General features: G+C 42.2%; 1 protein-coding gene across 1 annotated transcript in view; it reads right to left on the bottom strand.

The window, feature by feature from the left end:
• CLYBL (citramalyl-CoA lyase) overlaps nt 1-19,905 on the bottom strand; it is a 475,215-nt gene that overhangs the window by 347,177 nt on the left and 108,133 nt on the right.

Below are 19,905 nucleotides of genomic sequence, written 5' to 3'. Positions count from 1 at the left end.
TTTCAATATGTCAATATGCTGTTTTTAAAATGGTATCACTTTTTGGGGTTTTCCAATATATAGCACCCCCAAAGTCACTTCAAACATGGATAGGTCCCTCAAAAAATAAATTTTGTAACTTTCCTTGAAAAAAATGAAAAATTACTGCTACATTTTTAAACCTCCTAAAAGCCTAACAAAATAAATTAGCATTTTAAAAATGGTGCTGATGTAAGGCAGACATGTGGGAAATGTTATTTATTAATGTTTTTGTGTGATATGACTATCTGGATTAAACGGATAATCATTCAAAGTTTGAAAATGGCATTTTTTTTACATTTTTGTCAAGTTTCTGATTTTTTTTATAAATAAACACAAAATATATCAATCTAAATTTGCCATTATCATAAATTATAATGTGCCATAAAAAACAATCTCAAAATCAATGGGATTTGTTGAAGCATTGCAGAGATATCACCACATAAAGTGATATTGGTCAGAATTTTAAAAATTGGCTCCGTCACTAAGGGATTAAACATATATGCAGGGTTTGTTGTCGCCAAAAATGGTGCAGGGCATTATGGTCAAACATCTCCACTTTTGTCTCGTCTGTAAAAAGGAGACTGTTACAGATGTCTAGTGGTTTGTTCAGAACCAAATTTGCAAACTTTAGCTGTGCTGCCATGTCAATTTTAGAAAGAAGAGGCTTTCTCATAGCAACCCTTCCAAACAAATTACATTCTTTCAGTTTCTTTTTCTAACTGAATTGTCATGAACCTTAACATTTAACTTACTCTCTGAGGCCTTTAGTGTCTGATTTCTTGCTCTTGGGATTTTAGCATTGCATAGGGTGACCTTGGTGTTTATTTCCCAATAACTTGACTGTCTATTTCTCAGCAACCGAGAGGTGAAATAAAAATAAAGTACGGTATTTTATTCTGCCCTGCAGTGCCTGCTACAGGGTGGGCTATTTCTATAGATACACCTAAATAAAATGGGAATGGTTGGTGATATCAACTTCCTGTTTGTAGCACATTAGTATATGAGAGGATGGAAAATTTTCAAGATGGGTGGTGACCATGGCGGCCATTTTGAAGTCGGCCATTTTGCATCCAACTTTATTTTTTTCAATGGGAAGAGGGTCAAGTGACACATCAAACTTATTGAGAATTTCACCAGAAAAACAATGGTTTGCTTGCTTTTAATGTAACTTTATTTTTTCATGAGTTATTTACAAGTTTATGACCACTTATAAAATGTGTTCAAAGTGCTGCCCATTGTCTTGGATTATCAATGCAACCCTCTTCTCCCACTCTTGACACACTGATAGTAACACCGCAGAGGAAATGCTAGCACCGGCTTCCAGTATCCGTTGTTTCAGATGCTGCACATCTCGTATCTTTACAGAATAGACAATTGCCTTTAGATGACCCCAAAGATAAAAGTCAAAGGGGATCAGACCGGGAGACCTTGGTGGCCATTCAACTGGCCCACGATGACCAAACCCCTTTCCAGGAAACTGTTCATGTAGGAATGCTCGGACCTGACACCCATAATTGATGCTATGGTGTGGAATATGGGGTACAAAGATAGTGGGGCCATTCTTCATCAATGGAAACCTCAATGCCACTGGATATCTGAAATTGCTACATGATGATATGTTGCCCTCTTTATGCACTGAAGGTGGCACGTTCCCTCAGTTTTTCCAGCAATATGGTGCACCACCACATTATGGGTGTCAGGCCCGAGCATTTCTACAATGAATCTGACCATCTTAGACTAGCATTTCTTCCGCGGTGTTGCTATCAGTGTGTCAAGAGTGGGAGAAGAAGGTTGCATTGACAATCCAACACAATGAGCAGCACTTTGAACACATTTTATAAGTGGTCATATACTTGTAAACAACTCTTGAAAGAATATTTATGTTAAAACCAAGCACACCATTGTTTTTATTGTGAAATTCTCTATAAGTTTGATGTGTCACATACCCTCTTCCCATTGAAAAAAATAAAGTTGGATCCAAAATGGCCGACTTCAAAATGGCCATCCTGGTCACCACTCATCTTGAAAAGTTTACCTCTCCCATATACTAATGTGCCACAAACAGGAAGTTGATATCACCAACCATTCCCATTTTATTTAGGTGTATCCATACAAATGGCCCACCCTGTATATTTTGTGTCTAGTTCAACATGAAAACATTTGGTGAAAGGTCTTAAGACTTTCTAAGGACCAGATTTCTTTTATTATGTTCTGAAATGTAAAACCATAGAATTCCAAGAGGATGTGAACAAAAAAATAGTTAAATAACATGCCATAAGTCTTTTCTGCTGGGAATTCGAGTGAACAAATCTAAAATTTTAATTTGAGAAATTACTCTACTGACCTAAAAGAGCGTCCTGAAAATTGGGTAGCTATGATTGAAATGTGATATTTAGGCAGGAGCAATTAAAAAGAAAAGATGTTGCAGTTCCTGTGATAAATAACTATTGGCAGCCTTGCCAATTAGATCATAGTCAAATACAATTAGTCTAAATAATATGCTTTAATGAAAGGCATACAGTAAACATACAGATGTAGACGGCCCAAAACACTTTAGGCAGAGTACCAAAAAAAGAAGAAAAAAAAATACTTAGCCTTGCCAAAAAAAACCTCAAAACACATGAGTTTTAATATCCACGGCCAAATTGCCATTTAAACACTCATCAGAAGCACATACACGAGATTATGTTGTAATGGGGCTTTGACCTATAACAAATGACACAAATTATGCAATTTAGTATGTTTCCTTTAGTGAAGCAGATAAGAGCCCTGGATCCTACAGGGCATATACAGCTAAAAATTGCTTGGTGTATGCAGCTTGAAATAATCTCATCAAACATATAAACAATTAAATGCAACTACAGTATATGCCTGTTATTAAGGGGGATGCACACTACTATGACTTTAATGTCCAATCCTTAAGACAGGTCATCAAAATCAACTTGGTGGGGTCTAACTCCCAAGACCCCCATGGAACAGCTGTTCTAAACGCCAGCGGCTGCCTGATCTAAACAATGCATTAAGCAGAAGAGCGCTGCTCTGTACAATGTTTACTGGCTACTGCCAATAACGGCAGGTCAAATCCTGTTCAATTGAATAGAAAATTTTTAGGAATCCAAACATCACTGTGCATGATCTCATGCAAAAGCTTAGCTCTTCTATCCGGTGGTATGAGTGATCGGTGAGAAACTCTGAACCCAGACACCCTATTGTCTACACTGGTTTTAAGGGGCTATAATAAATTAAAAGTTTGACAAATATTTAGGCATGCATTAATTATATAATGAGGGCTGATGGATCCGCACATTTTCAGGCTCTATGTAAGTGAAAAGTACACTCCATTTGCAAGCTGCAAAATATACAGTATATGCATATATTTGAGGACTTGCTGCACATTTGCAAAGCATGCTACATGTATAACTGCATGAAATACAATTTTATAATATTGCGTGCATAAATGTGTCAACTTGAATTCTCTGTGTAAAGTATCACATATGGTATGGAATATTGCAGCTCAAAGCTTAACATTCTATGAGTATCACAGAATGCACTGGGGATTCTGAAACAAAATGTCATCAAACCGGAAGTAGGTGAAAGAAAAAAAATTAAACAGAGAAAGAATAGACTAAACAATAGAAACCTTTTAATTAAAATATATTGACCCCTTCACGACCTTGGAGGTACTCCGTACGTGTTGGTCGGCTGGTACTTACCGACCTTAGACATACTGAGTATGTCCAGATGAAGGTGTGAGCACAGGAGTTTGGCTTGCTCTATCGCCGCTGGGTGTAAGCCCGGCCCTCAGTACAGGCACTATAACAAACTAAATACTGCAAGCGCTTGCGATCACAGCATTTAGCAAACATGCAGAGGGAGGGAGAATGTAAAATCTTGGGCTAAAACATAATTTTAGTGGTAAAAATGCAATTATTCTTTCTTGACCACCCAACAGTATAAACAGTATAAAATTCTATGAGGCACACGGGGTGTCAATATGATCACTGCATCCCTAAAATATTCATGGGGAGTATAGTTTGTAACATAAGGACAAATATGGTGGGTGGTTTCTGCTGTTCTGCCACTTCAGGGGCTCTGTCAATATGACATGGCACACGCAAACCATTCCAGCAAATCCTGAACTCCAATATGGCATGTGGTGTAATGACCACTGTGTCTGCTAGGGGGCGCTGTGTGGATGTCCCAAGAGAGAGGATGAGTGGCAGAATATGGAAGGACCGTTATGTATCTCAAGGTGGGTGGCCTTGAGATGGAGACTTATGTGTGTGGATCAGCAATGACATTGCTAAGGTGTTGCTTCAATGTGTCAGGGAGAAGTCTCCAGGTAACTAGAGGGATGGGCGGTCCTGGTTACCTACAAACCCACTCAGGGGGTGTGTTTAAAGAACACTGTTGTAAAGCGTGTGTAAATGCTTGAAGGACCTGTGATGAGGTCAGAGTCATGTGACCTGGTGGGCGTGGCTATGGACCATATAATGTGGCCAGGGTAGGTCACATGTGGTGAATGCTGGGACCTGGTTGGTCCAGTGTGGAAGGTCCCATCTGAGTGAGTTGGGGCTGCCTCTTGACAGCAATTGAACACTGTGTTAATGGCTGCACATGCCTGGGAGTTCCCTGGAGGGAATGGACGTCTGCAGTATGCTAAAGGAATCATGGGTGACCCTGACGTGGGTGAGATAACGCTGAGGCTGAAGAGCCTGTGTAATAGACATTTGCATTACCTGTGTGATATAAGGACAACCAGAGTGAAGCTATAATGGACGCTATGCTGTATATGAACTTTGTGTTGCTTCTGTGGGTTTATGCTGCTAAATAAACTGCATGGACTGTTATGAGATTATGGAAAACCTGTGCCAGATCTGTGTTTTGTGGCTGCTGAGCGAGTATCCCCTACTTAGATGACAGCGCTACCTCACAGGCGCCTCTTTCCTTCTGAGCTTTGCATTGTGCCTCAAAAGCAGTTTTTGACCACATACAAGATATCTGCATCCTCAGGAGAAATTGCACAATCAAATTTTGGGGTCCATTTTCTCCTGCTATCCTTCTGAAAATGAAAAAATTTGGGGCTTAAACAAGTTTTGCGGTGAATTTTTTTTGACCATTTTCACAGCTCAACATTGTAAAATTTTGTGAAGCATCTGGGGGGTTCAAGGTACTCACCACACATCAAGATAAATTTCTTAAAGGTTCTAGTTTCCAAAATGGGGTCCACGGCTTAAGCACACCAGGGGCTCTGCAAACACGATATGACACCCAAAGTTTCATCAAAATTCTATGTTCCAAAATGTCACTCTTGCAATTTCTCCTGTTACTCTTGTGAAAATGAAAAATTTGGGGCTAAAAAACATTTTTGTGGAAAAAAATTTGATTTTTTTTGTTTTCATGGCTCAAAGTTATAAATTTCTCTGAAGCAAGTGGGGGTTCAAGGTGCTCACCACACATCTAGAAAAGCTCCTTGAGAGGTATAGTTTCTAAAATGGGGTCTCTTGTGGCAAGTTTCCACTGGTTAGGCATATCAGGGGCTCTCCGAAAAGGACAAGGCATCCGCTTTTGTTCGAGCCAATTTTGCGTTCAAAAAAGTAAAATGGTGCTCCTTCCCTTCCAAGCCCTGCTGTGCGCCCAAACAGCACTTTTCCTCCACATATGGGGTACCATTGTGCTGATGAGAAACTGCACAACAAATTTTGGGGTCCATTTTCTACTGTTTCCCTTGTAAAAATAAAGAAATTTGCTTCTAAAATAAAATGTTTGTGAAAAAATGTAAAATGTTCATTTTTTGCTTCCACATTCCAATAATTCCAGTGACCAGAACCTAAAGGTTAATAAACTTCTTGAATGTGGTTCTGAGCACCTTGAACAGTAGTTTTTACAATGGTGTCATTTTTGGTATTTTCTGTCATATAGGCCCCTCAAAGTCTGTTCAAATGTGATGTGGACCTAAAAAAATGATTTTGTAAAATTTTGCTGGAAAAATGAGAACTTGCTGGTCAAATTTTAACCTTTCTAACTTTAGAATAAAAAGTTATGTTTAAGAAATGGTGCTTTGAATGATAACTTTCTGATTTAACCCCTTTGAGACAAAGCCTGTTTTCACCTTAATAACCAGGCCAATTTTTAGAATTCAGACCACTGCCACTTTATGAGATCATAACTCTGGAACGCCTCAACGGATCCCGATGATTCTGAGAAAGTTTTCTTGTGACATATTGTACTTTATGATAGTGGTAAAATCTCTTCAATATGACTTGCGTTTATTTGTGAAAAAAACAGAAATTTAGCAAAAAATTTTAAAATTTCACAATTTTCAATTTTTATGCCCTTAAATCAGAGAGTCTTATCACACAAAATAGTTAATAAATAACATTTACGAAATGTCTACTTTACATCATAATTTTGAAATCAAAATATTTTTACATTTTCACACTGGCAAATGGGTAAAAATGGCACCAAAATTTGTCCCACAATTTCTGCTGAATGTAGAAATACCCCACATGTGGCTGTACAGTACTACTTTTCCATACGGAGAGACTCGTGAGGGATGGAGAGTTATTTGCCTCCTGGAGTGCAGATTTTCCTAGACTAGAATTGTGGATTCCATACAAAGTGGTAGAAAAGCTAAATCCCCCCTCAAGAACCCCATTTTGGAAATTATAACCCTTTGGAAATTTATCTGCAGATGCAGTGACGATTTTGACTCCATGGATGTTTTCCAGAAACAGGCAGCAGTGGATGTTGCGGAGGAAAAATTCCAAAATGCTATTGTAGTGAGCAGTACGCTGTAGTAACCAGTACGTTATGCCCAGCTCATGCTTCTGGAGACACACACCTGTAAGTTAGGCGGGCTCTCATCATTACAGAAATGCCATACATAGGGGCTCTATATGCGGTTTAGGCACACTGGGGCTCAGAAGGGGAGGGGGGGCTTTTGGATTTGGGTGCGGAGAATTTGCTGAATTTCTTTTAGCGGGTGAGGAGCCATTTTGCTTTTCCAGAGCCTTTGTGCAACCATTAACGTGGCAGCCCCCATATTTCCGTTAACAGATGATAGACCAGAGTGGGGACTTGCTTTTTTTGTAGACTGAGTGGAAGCTTTTATTGGGAACATTTTGCATAATGTTTGGGATCACATTTATCTGGCGCTTAACACTGAGTACTGACTTTGGAGTTTCCATCTAAATCTCTGTGTGAAGTGAGTCAGATGAAATACTTGATGGATCCATTCTCTATAATGAGACAGCAGTTACTCTGGACTCCGTCTGGCCTCTGTTCAGTGGTGTCATTCTTTTCGTAAGTGCACAAAACTGTGGCCAATGGAACTTTTATGCAATCCTAAAAGGACGGTTGCTGCCGGATCGCAAGTCAGACAATGTCTACAGTGTCTCCATCTGCCTCATTATAGGGAATCTTCAGCCAGAGGTTCTGTCTGAATCATGTTTTTCAGAGATTTACACAGAAATCCAGGTGTAAGCACTCAGTGCAGAGCGCAGGATAAATGTGCGCCGAGCCTTACTGCGATCTTCGGGAGGCAGAATGAAAAAATCAATAGCATGTGAAGAATCGATTTTATTTTTTATGCTGTTCCTCGTACGGTATAAGTGATTAGGCAACTTTATTCTTCGGGTCGGTGCGATTACAGTGATACCAGATTTATATCAGGTTTTTCAGATTGGCTGCTGTCACACATTAAAAGACGCTTTTTATTGCGAAAACTAGTTTTTGTGTCACCATATTTTGAGAGCTATATTCTTTTTATATTTTGTCCGACAGTCATATGAGGGCTTGTTTTTTGCGGAACAAGCTGATGTTTTTATTGGTACCTTTTTTATACCATTCCACGTGTGGAAAAATTGGTAAGGCAGTTTTATTCTTCGGGTCAGTACAATTGCGTTACCTCATTTACTGTATATGTTTTTTTAATGTTTGGGCGCTTTTACACAATAAAATCTATTATTGAAAAAATAATTATTTTTGCATCACTTTTGTCTGAGAGTTATAACTTTTTTATTTTTCTGTTGATAGAGCTGTATGGCGGCTTGATTTTTTGTGGGACAAGATGACGTTTTCAGTGGTACCATTTTTATTTACATTCGTCTTTTTGATCGTGTTTTATTGCACTTTTCCTTTGGTGGTATGATGATAAAGCATTGTTTTTTGCCTTGTTTTTTATTTTTTACAGTGTTCACTGAAGGGGTTAACTATTGGGACAGTTTTATGGAGCAGGTTGTTACGGACGCGGCAATACCAAATGTGTACTTTTTTTATTTATATAAATACATTTTTTAAATTTTTTTTCCTTAAGGCCTCTTTCACACATCAGGTTTTCGCCGTCAGGCGCGATCTGGCGCTTTTGACAAAAACCGGATCCGGCGAAATGCAATGCCGGATCCGGTTTCCCCCCCATTGACTTGCATTTGCGCCGGATGGCCATGCGTTTCATCCGGTTTTCGCCGGATCCGGCAGTGTCGCAATCCGGCGTCTGGAAAAAACGGCTACTGTAACGTTTTTTGTCTCCGGCGAAAAAGCCGGACACGCCGGATCCGGCGCGTCCGGCTTTTTCACACAATGAAAGCCTATGAGCGCCGCAATGCGCCGGATCCGTTTTTTTTGGTCTGAGCATGCTCAGTAGCTCTGCCCACAAGACACATATATAAAAGCATGACAGTGGGACCCTCAGCCACACCCAACATGCCACCCAAGACAGCAACCAGGCGCAGGAGAAGGCAGGAGACCACTGCAGCAGCACCATCAGCACCCCAAATGGAGCAGCATGCTGAACAACAGGAGGGGAGTCCAGCAGCAGATGAGAGAAGGTAATTATCAAATCCCCCATTCCTCCAAACTAGGGCCATGGAATATCAAGATATTCATTGGCCCTTTGTTTCTCTTTATTCAACAGCCGCCCAAGAGATGCAGCAGCAGCAACAGTGGCAGCACTGGCAGCAGCAGTAACACCACCCACAGGCATGGAGTGTGGCCAGCAGGAAGACAGCACATCATCTTCTGGGAGCCCTCCCTCGCATCGTCAGCATTTGACGTTAAGTTTTTATTTCCAAAATCCATCATCTCTGTAATATATGTCTATCCATTGCCTTTTATTTCAAAACAGGAATCACAAGATGAAGAGGAGCTCCCAGAAGAAGGAAGGGGTGGACAGACACCTGGAGTGGGCTCACAATTGGTAAGTTTTTTGCATCAAACGCAGAAAGACAACATCACACTACACACAACACATAGAAAACAATGTTCTGCAGACCACACACAGCAAACAAATGCCTACATCCAAAGACATAACATTTTTTGTTTTCTTCTCTAGTCTTCCCAATCTGGTGCTCGGCCAAGAGGTCCTCGCAGTGCCTCCCAGGGTCGTCGGCGACAGCAACGCGGCGGTCACCAGCGTATAAGTATAAATATTTTTGCTTTGTTTTTTTGCACTTTTTATTTCATTTCTTTTGTGGAGGCTAATTATGTTATTTTTGTCTTTTTCTTTAACAGTCTTCACAGCGTGCTCCCGACTCTGACGGTGAGGATGGAGGGATTGATGTGGACCACCTCATCAATCTCGTCAGAGAAAGGGAGCCGCTATGGAATATGGCTGACCACCGCCATGCTGACCTGATCGTTACCCGACGACTCTGGGAGGAAATCTGTTCGCTCCTTGTGGACCGCTGGGAGGACCTCGATGCTCGGGCCCAGATTAAAGAGCATAAGTATATACAGTACCGGTTGCTTGATGTAAACCAGTGTTTCCCGAACTCCAGTCCTCGTGGTCCCCACGGATCATGTGTTCAGGATTTCCATTTACTATGGAAATCCTGAAAACATGACCCCTGGGGACCATGAGGACTGGAGTTTGGGAAACACTGATGTTGTATACTAACCACTCCTTTCTCGTTTCAGGGGACAGAATTGTGAAGCGGTGGCGGTCTGTGAGGGATCGTTTCAAGAAGGAGTTCAATAAAGAGATGCGGGCCCCGAGTGGATCTGGAGGACGCAGGAGAAAGTACAAGTACGCACAAGCCCTGTCGTTCCTCCGGGAAACAATGGTCACCAGAAGGTAAATATTACACAGCACATGTGAAAAAAATGTTTCTATGTAACTTTTTTTTTTCAGCCAGGGCCATACCATGTCACTATTTTAATTGTTTTTTTTTCTCTTTATTCCACAGCACGGTGAGCAGCACTCGGGAGCCTGCACGATTGGACCCTTCTGAGGCGATCCCTGAGGAGACCGGCACCGAGGGACACTTCGACCGCCCCGGTACATCTGCACCTTCCCAGCCTTCCCACACATTCGACCCATCTGTCCCATCCACCAGCACAGGAGCATCGTGGCCGCCTACATTACATGAAGTTGCTGGTGAGGAGATCGCTTTCCCTTTACCCCACCCTTCTGCCCCTGCCACCTCTAGTACACCTGCGGGTACTGGGCGGCAGCGGCAAAAGGGTCAGGAAAAGACTTATGCGTCAGAGTTCTTGCATCTGAATGCATCTTTCCAGAACTGTCTAAAAGTCTTGTCAGAGCAAATCTCCGCAGGCTTTCAGATCAACTCCAGCATTCTGGAGGTGAAGACACTTCTGCAAACCATGCATTCAGAAGCAAGATCTTCGCCAAACCACACCTTTTTCAGGTCTGGTATGGAGCGCATGGAAACGCTCTCTCCTACCAAGCAGATGCATGTAATGAATTCATGCCACGGTGCTCTCCAGCACGTTACCTCCCAACCTCCTCCTCCCACCACAGTAGTTCCTCCACCTGCACCCCCTCCAGCCACTTTCCATCCTCCCCCTCCTATTACATACCATCCACCTCCCCAGCACCAGCCACCTCCCCAGTACCAGCAACCTCCCCAGTACCAACAACCTCCCCAGTACCAGCAACCTCCCCAGTACCAGACATCTCCCCACTTCCAGCAACCTTCCCCATACCAAACTCCTTCCCCCTACCAAACTCCTTCCCCATACAACTTGCCATCAACATCATCTGCTCCTACAGTCCCTGCCCAACCCTCCACTCCACCGCCCACCACCTCTTCTGCCTCCCACATGTCCACCCATTCTGTAGCTTTTTCCACACCTTCACCTCTAACTGTTCCTTCCCCACCACGATCCCAGTCCTCTCTCCACACACCCAGTGCCGAAGTGTCCCGCAGCCCCTCCAGCAGTATTTCCACCCCACACTACACAGATTTGTAATGTGTTTTTTAATAAAAATGCCTATTGTTTTTAAAACCTTTATTAAAAAAGTTTTTTGCACATTAAAAACATTTTACAAAAAAAAAATATTTTAAATAAAAGTTAAATTATCGTTTCACACTGGTTGTCTGTCATTTCTTTCTGCGGCGAGCTATGTTTAAGAAAAAGGTTAAAATACAAGGTATTTCAAAGGTAAAAAGGTATTCAAAACCAGGTATATAACTGTGGGTACATTTTACCTTTTTGCCACAGTTGTGTTCCTGGTTGTGTTTGAAGCAAAGTATTTCACCTAAAAAGTTGTGTTTATTGTTGGTGATTTCCTAACAATGTACACAACTTTTGTTACAAGGTGAAATACTTTGCATAAAACACAACCAGGTACACACCTGTGGCCTAAAGGTAAAAATAGTAAGACCATGACAAGATAGCCAACTTTGGTTGGCAAAGGTATATACTGTTGGTACAGAAGGTACACAAGTTTGGTTAAGGGCACAAATCTTTCACACTCTGTCATCCTGCCAGTGTACTCTGCCTTGAGGTGACAAAGTATAGTGCAAAATTGTCCCTCATTACTGAAACCGTCACAGAACTTCTAGTGGTAATGTCATGGTAATCTTGCAAGGTGGTTTCTTCAGAGGTGTCCTCAATGGAAATGGGTTCCTTGCAGATAACAAAATTGTGGAGTACCACGCAAGCTTTGATCACCTCGCCCACAGTTTCTGTCTTGAGGTTGATCGCAGTCAATAGGACCCGCCATTTGGCTGTCAGAATACCAAAGGTACATTCAACCATTCTTCTTGCTCTTGTGAGGCGGTAATTAAAAATGCGTTTTGTTATTGTCAATCCTCTGCTAGAGTACGGTTTCAAAAGGTGTTCTGACAGCTGGAAGGCTTCATCCCCTACACAGACAAATGGCATAGGTGGACCAGATGTTTGCGGCAGCGGTCTACGGGGTGGGAACTGGAAGGTGTTTCCATACAGTTTACGCCCCATGGCAGACAGTTTGAAAACTTGAGAGTCATTGGAGCGGCCATAGGCCCTAATATCAACAGCAATAAATTTGTATTCCGCGTCAGCGATGGCCATGAGGACAATGGAAAAATATTTCTTGTAATTGAAATATTCCGATCCCGATCCGGCTGGCTTTACAATGCGGATATGTTTCCCGTCCACAGCGCCCAAGCAGTTCGGAAACTGACATATCTGTTGAAACTTTTCTGAAATTTCAATCCACCTCTCTGTTGTGGGCTCTGGTAAAAACTCTTCAGCTAAGGAGTCCCACAGTGCACGGCATGTGTACTTCACTATTCCAGATATGGTGGAAATCCCGAGTCTGTACTGGAAATGCAGTGACGAAAGGGATTCTCCAGTTGCAAGAAATCTGTGGGGAATTAAAAAACAATCAATTAGTTTAAAATCACAGCATTACATACCAAAACTCAGCTATAACACTTGGAGATACAAACTACCACCAACAAGATTGCAGTGAAAGTGTGCTCTGATGCGAGCATATCCAATAAATGTGGCTTACCTTAAAGTCACCATCAGACGCTCTGCGGGTGAAACAGAGAAGCGGCAATAGGTGTCTGCTTTTCTTATGAGGTGTGCAATGCGCTCCACCAAGTAATCAAAATTCTCCATTTTCATCCGAACATATCCAAAAAATTTATCCAGGTTTCGTCTAAGGTCCATGCAGAGTGTAGAATAGACCCCACGCGTCATTCTCTTGGCTGTGATGGGGTGGATCCACAAACGTCGTCTACGATGCCTGATGCGCTGCTGTCTCGCTCTCTCCTTCTCCAGAACAATCACCCTCAAACGATTCGCCTCCGCTGTAAAATCCGCCAAATTCTTCAAAATATTTCCAATCACAACATCCATCTTCGCCAGTAACTTGCTCTTCTCTCCAACCTGCACTTTCTCCTCTACAACCTGTCAAAGAAGGGCTGTAGGAACACGCTATATATAGTTTTTCAGTAGCCAATCCCGTTCGGAAGGCCACAAGGGTCAATTTTAAAAACCGGATCCGGCGTAATGCGTCAAAAAACGGAACAAAAACCGGATTAACCGGATGAGACGGATCCGGTTTTGTCTGTCAAGAACAAGACGGATCCGGCAGAAAAACGGATCCGTCACATCCGGTTTTACAAAATATTTGCCGGATCCGGCACTCCGGCACGACGCCGGATCGCGCCTGACGCCGAAAACCTGATGTGTGAAAGTAGCCTAAGGGTTTTTTTTAAATTATTTTTACACTTTATAATTTATTTTTTTTTTACTTTTTCACATTGTCCCTCCCAGTATGGGACATTACTATATTACATCAGATTGCTGATCTGATAGTCTCCACTGCAGACTATAAAATCAGGATCTGACAGGCAGGGAAGGAGGCATGCTGGCACAGGCGCTCACAAGCCACCTTCCTTGCTGGACCCAGAAGGACTCCGCGGCCATCTTGGTGCTGGGGTCTCCATGGAGACCTTCAGAACAATGCAATTGCATCAATTGTTCTGATGGAAGTGTGCAGGGAGCCCCCTCCCTTCGCGATGCTTCTACATGCTGCTGTCACTACTGACACCGGTATCAGAGGTGGGCGATGCTGCAGGGTGTCAGCTGTCACATACAGCTAACACTCACATGCAATCGCCGTGGCACTCAGCGCAAGAGTGCGCCGCAGTACTAGTACTGCTCTGGGCACAAATGCACCTCCCGCAAAGCAGTACTAGTACAGCAAAGGTCGCAAAGGGGTTAAAGGCACAAGATTTAAAAATTGCTAAATTTTCGCCAAAAAGTCATATCAAACAAAATGTTACAAGTATTAAGTACAATGTGTCACGAGAAAGTCTCAGAATCAGTGAGATACATTGAAGCGTTCCAGAGTTATTACCATATAAAGTGACATTGGTCAAATTTAAAAAATTTAGCTGTGTCATAAAGGTCAAAATTGCTAAGTCACTAAGGGATTAATAAAAACATTAAAACAAATTTATCTTTTAACAAAAACAAATAATGGCAGTGTTTTTAGTTTATGCTATGGTTCTAACTACATTAAGAAAAAGCCTGATATTAGTGAGTTTTCACACTGAAAGGATTACCATGGAAAACAAACTGGTTCTACAAGGTCAGATTTTTAGTTGTACTGATTTACGGGAGCCAAATGCTCTTATTAAACATTTTTCTTACATATAGAACTTACATCAGCCTTGAATGTGCGGAGATCAACTTGGTATATGTACCAAGTTGATCTCTGCACATTCAAGGCTGATGTGTTCTATATGGAAGAAAAATGTTTAATAAGAGCATTTGGCTCCCGTACAGTTTGCATAATGTCAAGTTAATACCTTATTTAGATGGGAGTTGTGCTGAAGACAAAGATTTTTAACCCCTTAATGTCCAATGACGGACACAGTCCGTCATCAGACATTTCCCCTGCTTTGATGAGGGCTCCGGCGCTGAGCCCGCATCAAAGCCGGGACATGTCAGCTGTTATGAACAGCTGACATGTGCCCGCAATAGGCGCGAGCGGAATCGCCGTCCGCCCGCGTCTATTAACTAGTTAAATACCGCTGACAGCGGGCATTTAAATAGAATCTCCGGTCGCCGGGCCGGAAATGACGTCATCGCCGACCCCCGTCACGTGATCGGGGGTCGGCGTCACATTGCCTGGACAACCAGAGGTCTCTATGAGACCTCTATGGTTGTTCCAGGCATAAGGCTTTCAGCGCCGACCACCGGGTCGCAGTAAAGCACAGCAGTAAATCTGCTACATATGGGTGATCTGCTCATCGCCCATATGTAGCAGAGCCAATCGGGTTGCGCATGCTTCTAGCCTCCTATGGAGGCTATTGAAGCATGCCAAAAGTAAAAAAAAAAAAATGTTTAAAAATAAAAAAAAATTAAAAAAACCTAAAAGTTCAAATCACCCCCCTTTCGCCCCAATCAAAATAAAACAGTAAAAAAAAAATCCCACATACACATAGGTATCGCCGCGTTCAGAATCGCCCGATCTATCAATAAAAAAAAAGCATTAACCCGATCGCTAAACGGCGTAGCGAGAAAAAAATTAAAAACGCCAGAATTACGTTTTTTTGGTCACCAAGACATTGCATTAAAATGCAATAACGGGCGATCAAAAGAACGTATCTGCACAAAAGTGGTGTCATTAAAAACATCAGTCTGTCACGGAAAAAATAAGCCCTCACCCGACCCCAGATCATGAAAAATGGAGATGCTACGGGTCTCGGAAAATTGCGCAATTTTTTTTTTTTTTTAGCAAACTTTGGAATTTTTTTTCACCACTTAGATAAGAGGACATAGACATGTTTGGTGTCTATGAACTCATAATGACCTGGAGAATCATAATGGTAGGTCAGATTTAGCATCTAGTGAACCTAACAAAAAAGCCAAGCAAAAAACAAGTGTGGGATTGCACTTTTTTTGCAATTTCACCGCACTTGGAATTTTTTCCTGTTTTCGAGTACACAATATGGTAAAACCAATGATGTCATTTAAAAGTACAACTCGTCCCGCAAAAAATAAGCCCTCACATGGCCATATAAACGGAAAATTAAAAAAGTTATGGCTCTGGAAAGAAGGGGAGGGAAAAATGAAAATGTAAAACCAAAAATACCCCTGGTCGTTAAGGGGTTAAGCCTACATGATTTCATCAGCCATTGAACAAGAGTTTTGCACATTCATTAGGAGATCACTGCTATAATGTTATGGGCCAATGATCTAGAACAATTGTTCTTAAGAATGCTCATTTTGCCAATTATAATCCCACTTAAAGAGGACCCATCACTTATTAAAAAATAAAATGAGTGAAAACTTGGAAAAAAATCCTTGACTTCTTTCTCTTTTCCATTTTGTGCTGTGTTGCTCCATTGCATTGATATTCAATTTGTTGCTTTTGGAGCAGAGTAAAGGCCCCGTCTCACTAAGCAATCTCGGTAGCGAGATCGCTGCTGAGTCACAACTTTTGTGACGTAACAGCGATCTCACCAGCGAGATCGCTGTGTGTGACAGCGATCAGCGAGCGGCCCCCCTGCCGGTATCGCTGATCGCTGCAAGAAACCTCTGGACATTTCTTTGGTCGCTGGTCTCCCGCTGGCCAGCACGCATCGCTGTGTGTGACAGCGGGAGACCAGCGATCAGGTGTAAAAAAATAATAAAAAAAAATAAAAAATATAGTTATTCTCACCTTCCGATGTCCCGTTCAGCCATCCTGCCTCTCTCCACGCTCCGGTCCCAGTGATCCTTTGCATGAATGACCGCAAGACTTTGTTATCCCGCGAGACCGTGACATCTCGCGGTCATTCGTGCAAAGGATCACTGGGACCGGAGCGTGGAGAGAGGCGGCATGGCTAAACGGGACGTCGGAAGGTGAGAATAACTATATTTTTTATTTTGATACTATTTTCTACAGCGATAGCCAGCGATGCCGGGCGCTCGGCATCGCTGTGCTGATCGCTGGTGAAGCTGTCTGTGTGACAGCTCACCAGCGATTACATAGCGACTTACCAGCGATCCTGACACCTTCATATCGGTGTTGGGATCGCTGGTGAGTCGCTTAGTGTGACAGGGCCTTTAGTGAAATCTCCGATTGCCATGCAACTGGGCATGTTTTCAGAGTCTTCTCTCGGGGTGTTCTTTTTCACTCCTCCCTTCCAGCTGCTACTGATCACAGATTATCAGAATCTGAGACTGCTAGATTGTTAACACCTGTGATTAGTAGAGTCTGGTAAGGGAGGAGTGAAATGTGCCCAGAGAAGACTCCTAAGAACCGCCCAGTTGTACAACAAGCATATAATTTAACCCCTTCACAACGGGGTCTATTTCTGCTCGTGTTTGTTTTTTTCCCCCACTTCTCATACCTATTTTTCTGTCCACACAGACATATGAGGGCTTGATTTTTGTGGGAGGAGTTGTACTTTTGAATGACACCATTCATTTTACCACATAGGAAAATGGGGAAAAAAAATTCCAAGGGCGGTGAAATTGTGAAAAAATGCAAATCTGACAATTTTTGGGGAATTTTTTTTACAGTGTACATTTTGTGGTAAAAATGAACTTGTAATATGATTGTCCTCATCAATACGAACCAACATATTCAATTGTTATTATTATTTTAGTGGTGAAACGAAAAATCAGAAGTTTGCAAAAAAATTTTGGGGTTGTGTCGCCATTTTCCAAGACCCATAACATTTTTATTTTTCAGCCGATGGAGCTGTGTGATGGCTTATTTTTTGGGAGGGGAGACAATATTTTTATTCATACCATTTTGGGATATGACGTTTTGATGCTTCTTAAGGTGTATACCAATCAATGTTTTTATATTTCGATAAATGTGACTTTTCTGAAAGAGGCTACAACATGTGTGCATATTTTTAAATCTTTATTTTCAGTTAAGGAAAATGGGGGTGATTTGAACTTTTATGTTTTCATATTTTTTAAAACTTTTTTTTTTTTTTTAACTTTTCACTGTTATTTTTAGCCCCTTTAGCTGACTTGAAGATGGAATCGTCCAATCGCTTGTTCTATATACAGCGATGCCACAGCATCAGCAAAAATCATGGTCACCTTCGAAGCCCAGCCACAGGCATGGTTTCAAAGACGCTCCATAATGACAGGCACATTGGTCATCAGCTGACCCCAGGCTGTCGTGACAAGCCATCAGCGACCATCGATCGCATCACGGATGGGCCGATGGGTGGAGAGAATGAAGCGCATGCATGCCAGCAAGTGTTAAATACCACTGTCAGAAATTGAGAGTGGCCTTTAACAGGTTAACCATTGCGGGTTGAGTACCGTTCCACCCAAGACTGTTCATGGTAGTTCCTGGCTGTAATACACAGCCATCATTTGCCGGGTATGGGGCGCATACACCCTCTTCTGACTTGCGCCGTACATGTACAGCGGATGTCAGGAAGGGGTTAAATAGTGAAATAAATTATTATCTCCACAAAGGCGCGGACCAGAGTAAAACGGAAAATAATGGAAGAATTAGGGGAGCGCAGTAACCTTTACAAGGTGTTTCCCTAAATTTTTTCAGCGTTTGGAGGAAAGACAATTTCTGCACCAGCATAGAAGAGGGTTCTTCACGGTAAAAGCAGTGAGGCTCTGGAATTCTCTTCCTGAGGAAGTGGTGATGGCCAACTCACTGAATGAATTTAAGAAAGGAATGGATGCTTTTCTTGTGAGTAACAGTATAGAAGGTTACGAATAACATAATATTATAGGTAGATGGTTGACCCAGCTTAGGGGGAAGGATTTTTTTTCCCTATGGAGAAAATTGGCTTCTACTCTGTGGGTTTTTTGCCTTCCCCAGGATCAACAATGCAGAACAGCTGCACTAAAAATAGGCTGAACTAGATGGACATAAGGTCTTCCTTCAGCCTTCAAAACTATGTTATGTTAAGTAACAGATCCTCTTTAATGGGGCTTATCACATAGTTAGAGAACACACAGAATTACAATATTAATTTTTATTTATTTTACTCATTTATATAATGCTATTAAACAATATTCACAATAAGTGGGTGTCACAGGTTACCTCCTTCTCTCACTGCACCATGATCTCTGCATAGATTCTAGGGCATGCCTAACATGTAGCTCTAGACTAGAGTTTTCTTTTGTTCGTGTGGCAACATGGAATAGAGGCAGTAGAGCTGAGCAAAACGTAGGTTTTATTTTCTCCTTTGTCCATCGTTGTCATTTTTCTTTGGGGGGTGTACGTCTTCCCCCTTTATGATGTTGACCATTCATAAGCACGTCTCACTGTAGAGCTGTAATTACAATGTGCCTGGAGTAGAGCAGACAGGAGTGTGATTACTAGCACATTTCATCACAGCAGCCAATGTGGCTGGAAGGGTAGTACAGCAGAAATGAGTTTTGTCACATTGCAAACACTTAGCAGCTCTCCTCATCTCTGCTGTACACCCTCACTGACTGCTTTCAGATGAAAGCTAAAGAGATGTTCGTAATCACATTTATAGATACCGTCACACTTAGCGATGCACCAGCGATCCCAACAACGATATGACGCGGTCAGGATCGCTGGTGCATCACTAAGTGGTCGCTAGTGAGCTGCCAAACAAGCAGATCTCACCTGCGACATAGCAGCGGTCGGCGGTCGCTACTTACCTGTCAGACGAGGCGATGAAGACATCCTCTCGCCCGTGTCCACGCGTCGCTCGTCTCCACAGCAGGAAGCTGACGAGAAACGTCCCAGGCCATTCTCGCACGATCAGCGATAATCAGCGGGGGAGCCAGTCGGAGGTGTCACACATAGCGATATCGCTAGCGATATCGCTGCTGTGTCTCAAAACCAGTGACGTTATAGCGATATTGCTAGCGATATCACTTAGTGTGAAGGGGCCTTATGTCGGCTCTGCTCTGTCTATCCATTATTTAACAATACTCAGCTTATAATAACCTAAACTTTATAACAGGGCTGTGGAGTCGGAGTTAGAGTCGGAGTTAGTTTTGGTTGGAGTCGGAGTCGGTAGAAATGTACCGACTCCGACTCCAGCTTTAAAAAAAATGTATTAATATTTCATAATTGAACTTTCATATGAATTTTATAAATGTTACTCAAATATATATGTTCTATCAAACTATGAACAGTGATAAGCAGTTCTGCTGGAGATAGAGACAATTCTTACTTCTTGTGTG

This window comes from Dendrobates tinctorius, unplaced genomic scaffold (assembly GCF_039654945.1).
Source record: "Dendrobates tinctorius isolate UK_male_01 unplaced genomic scaffold, ASM3965494v1 ptg000026l, whole genome shotgun sequence".
Taxonomy (NCBI): Eukaryota; Metazoa; Chordata; class Amphibia; order Anura; family Dendrobatidae; genus Dendrobates; species Dendrobates tinctorius.
This window is presented reverse-complemented; position numbering and strand designations above follow the sequence as displayed.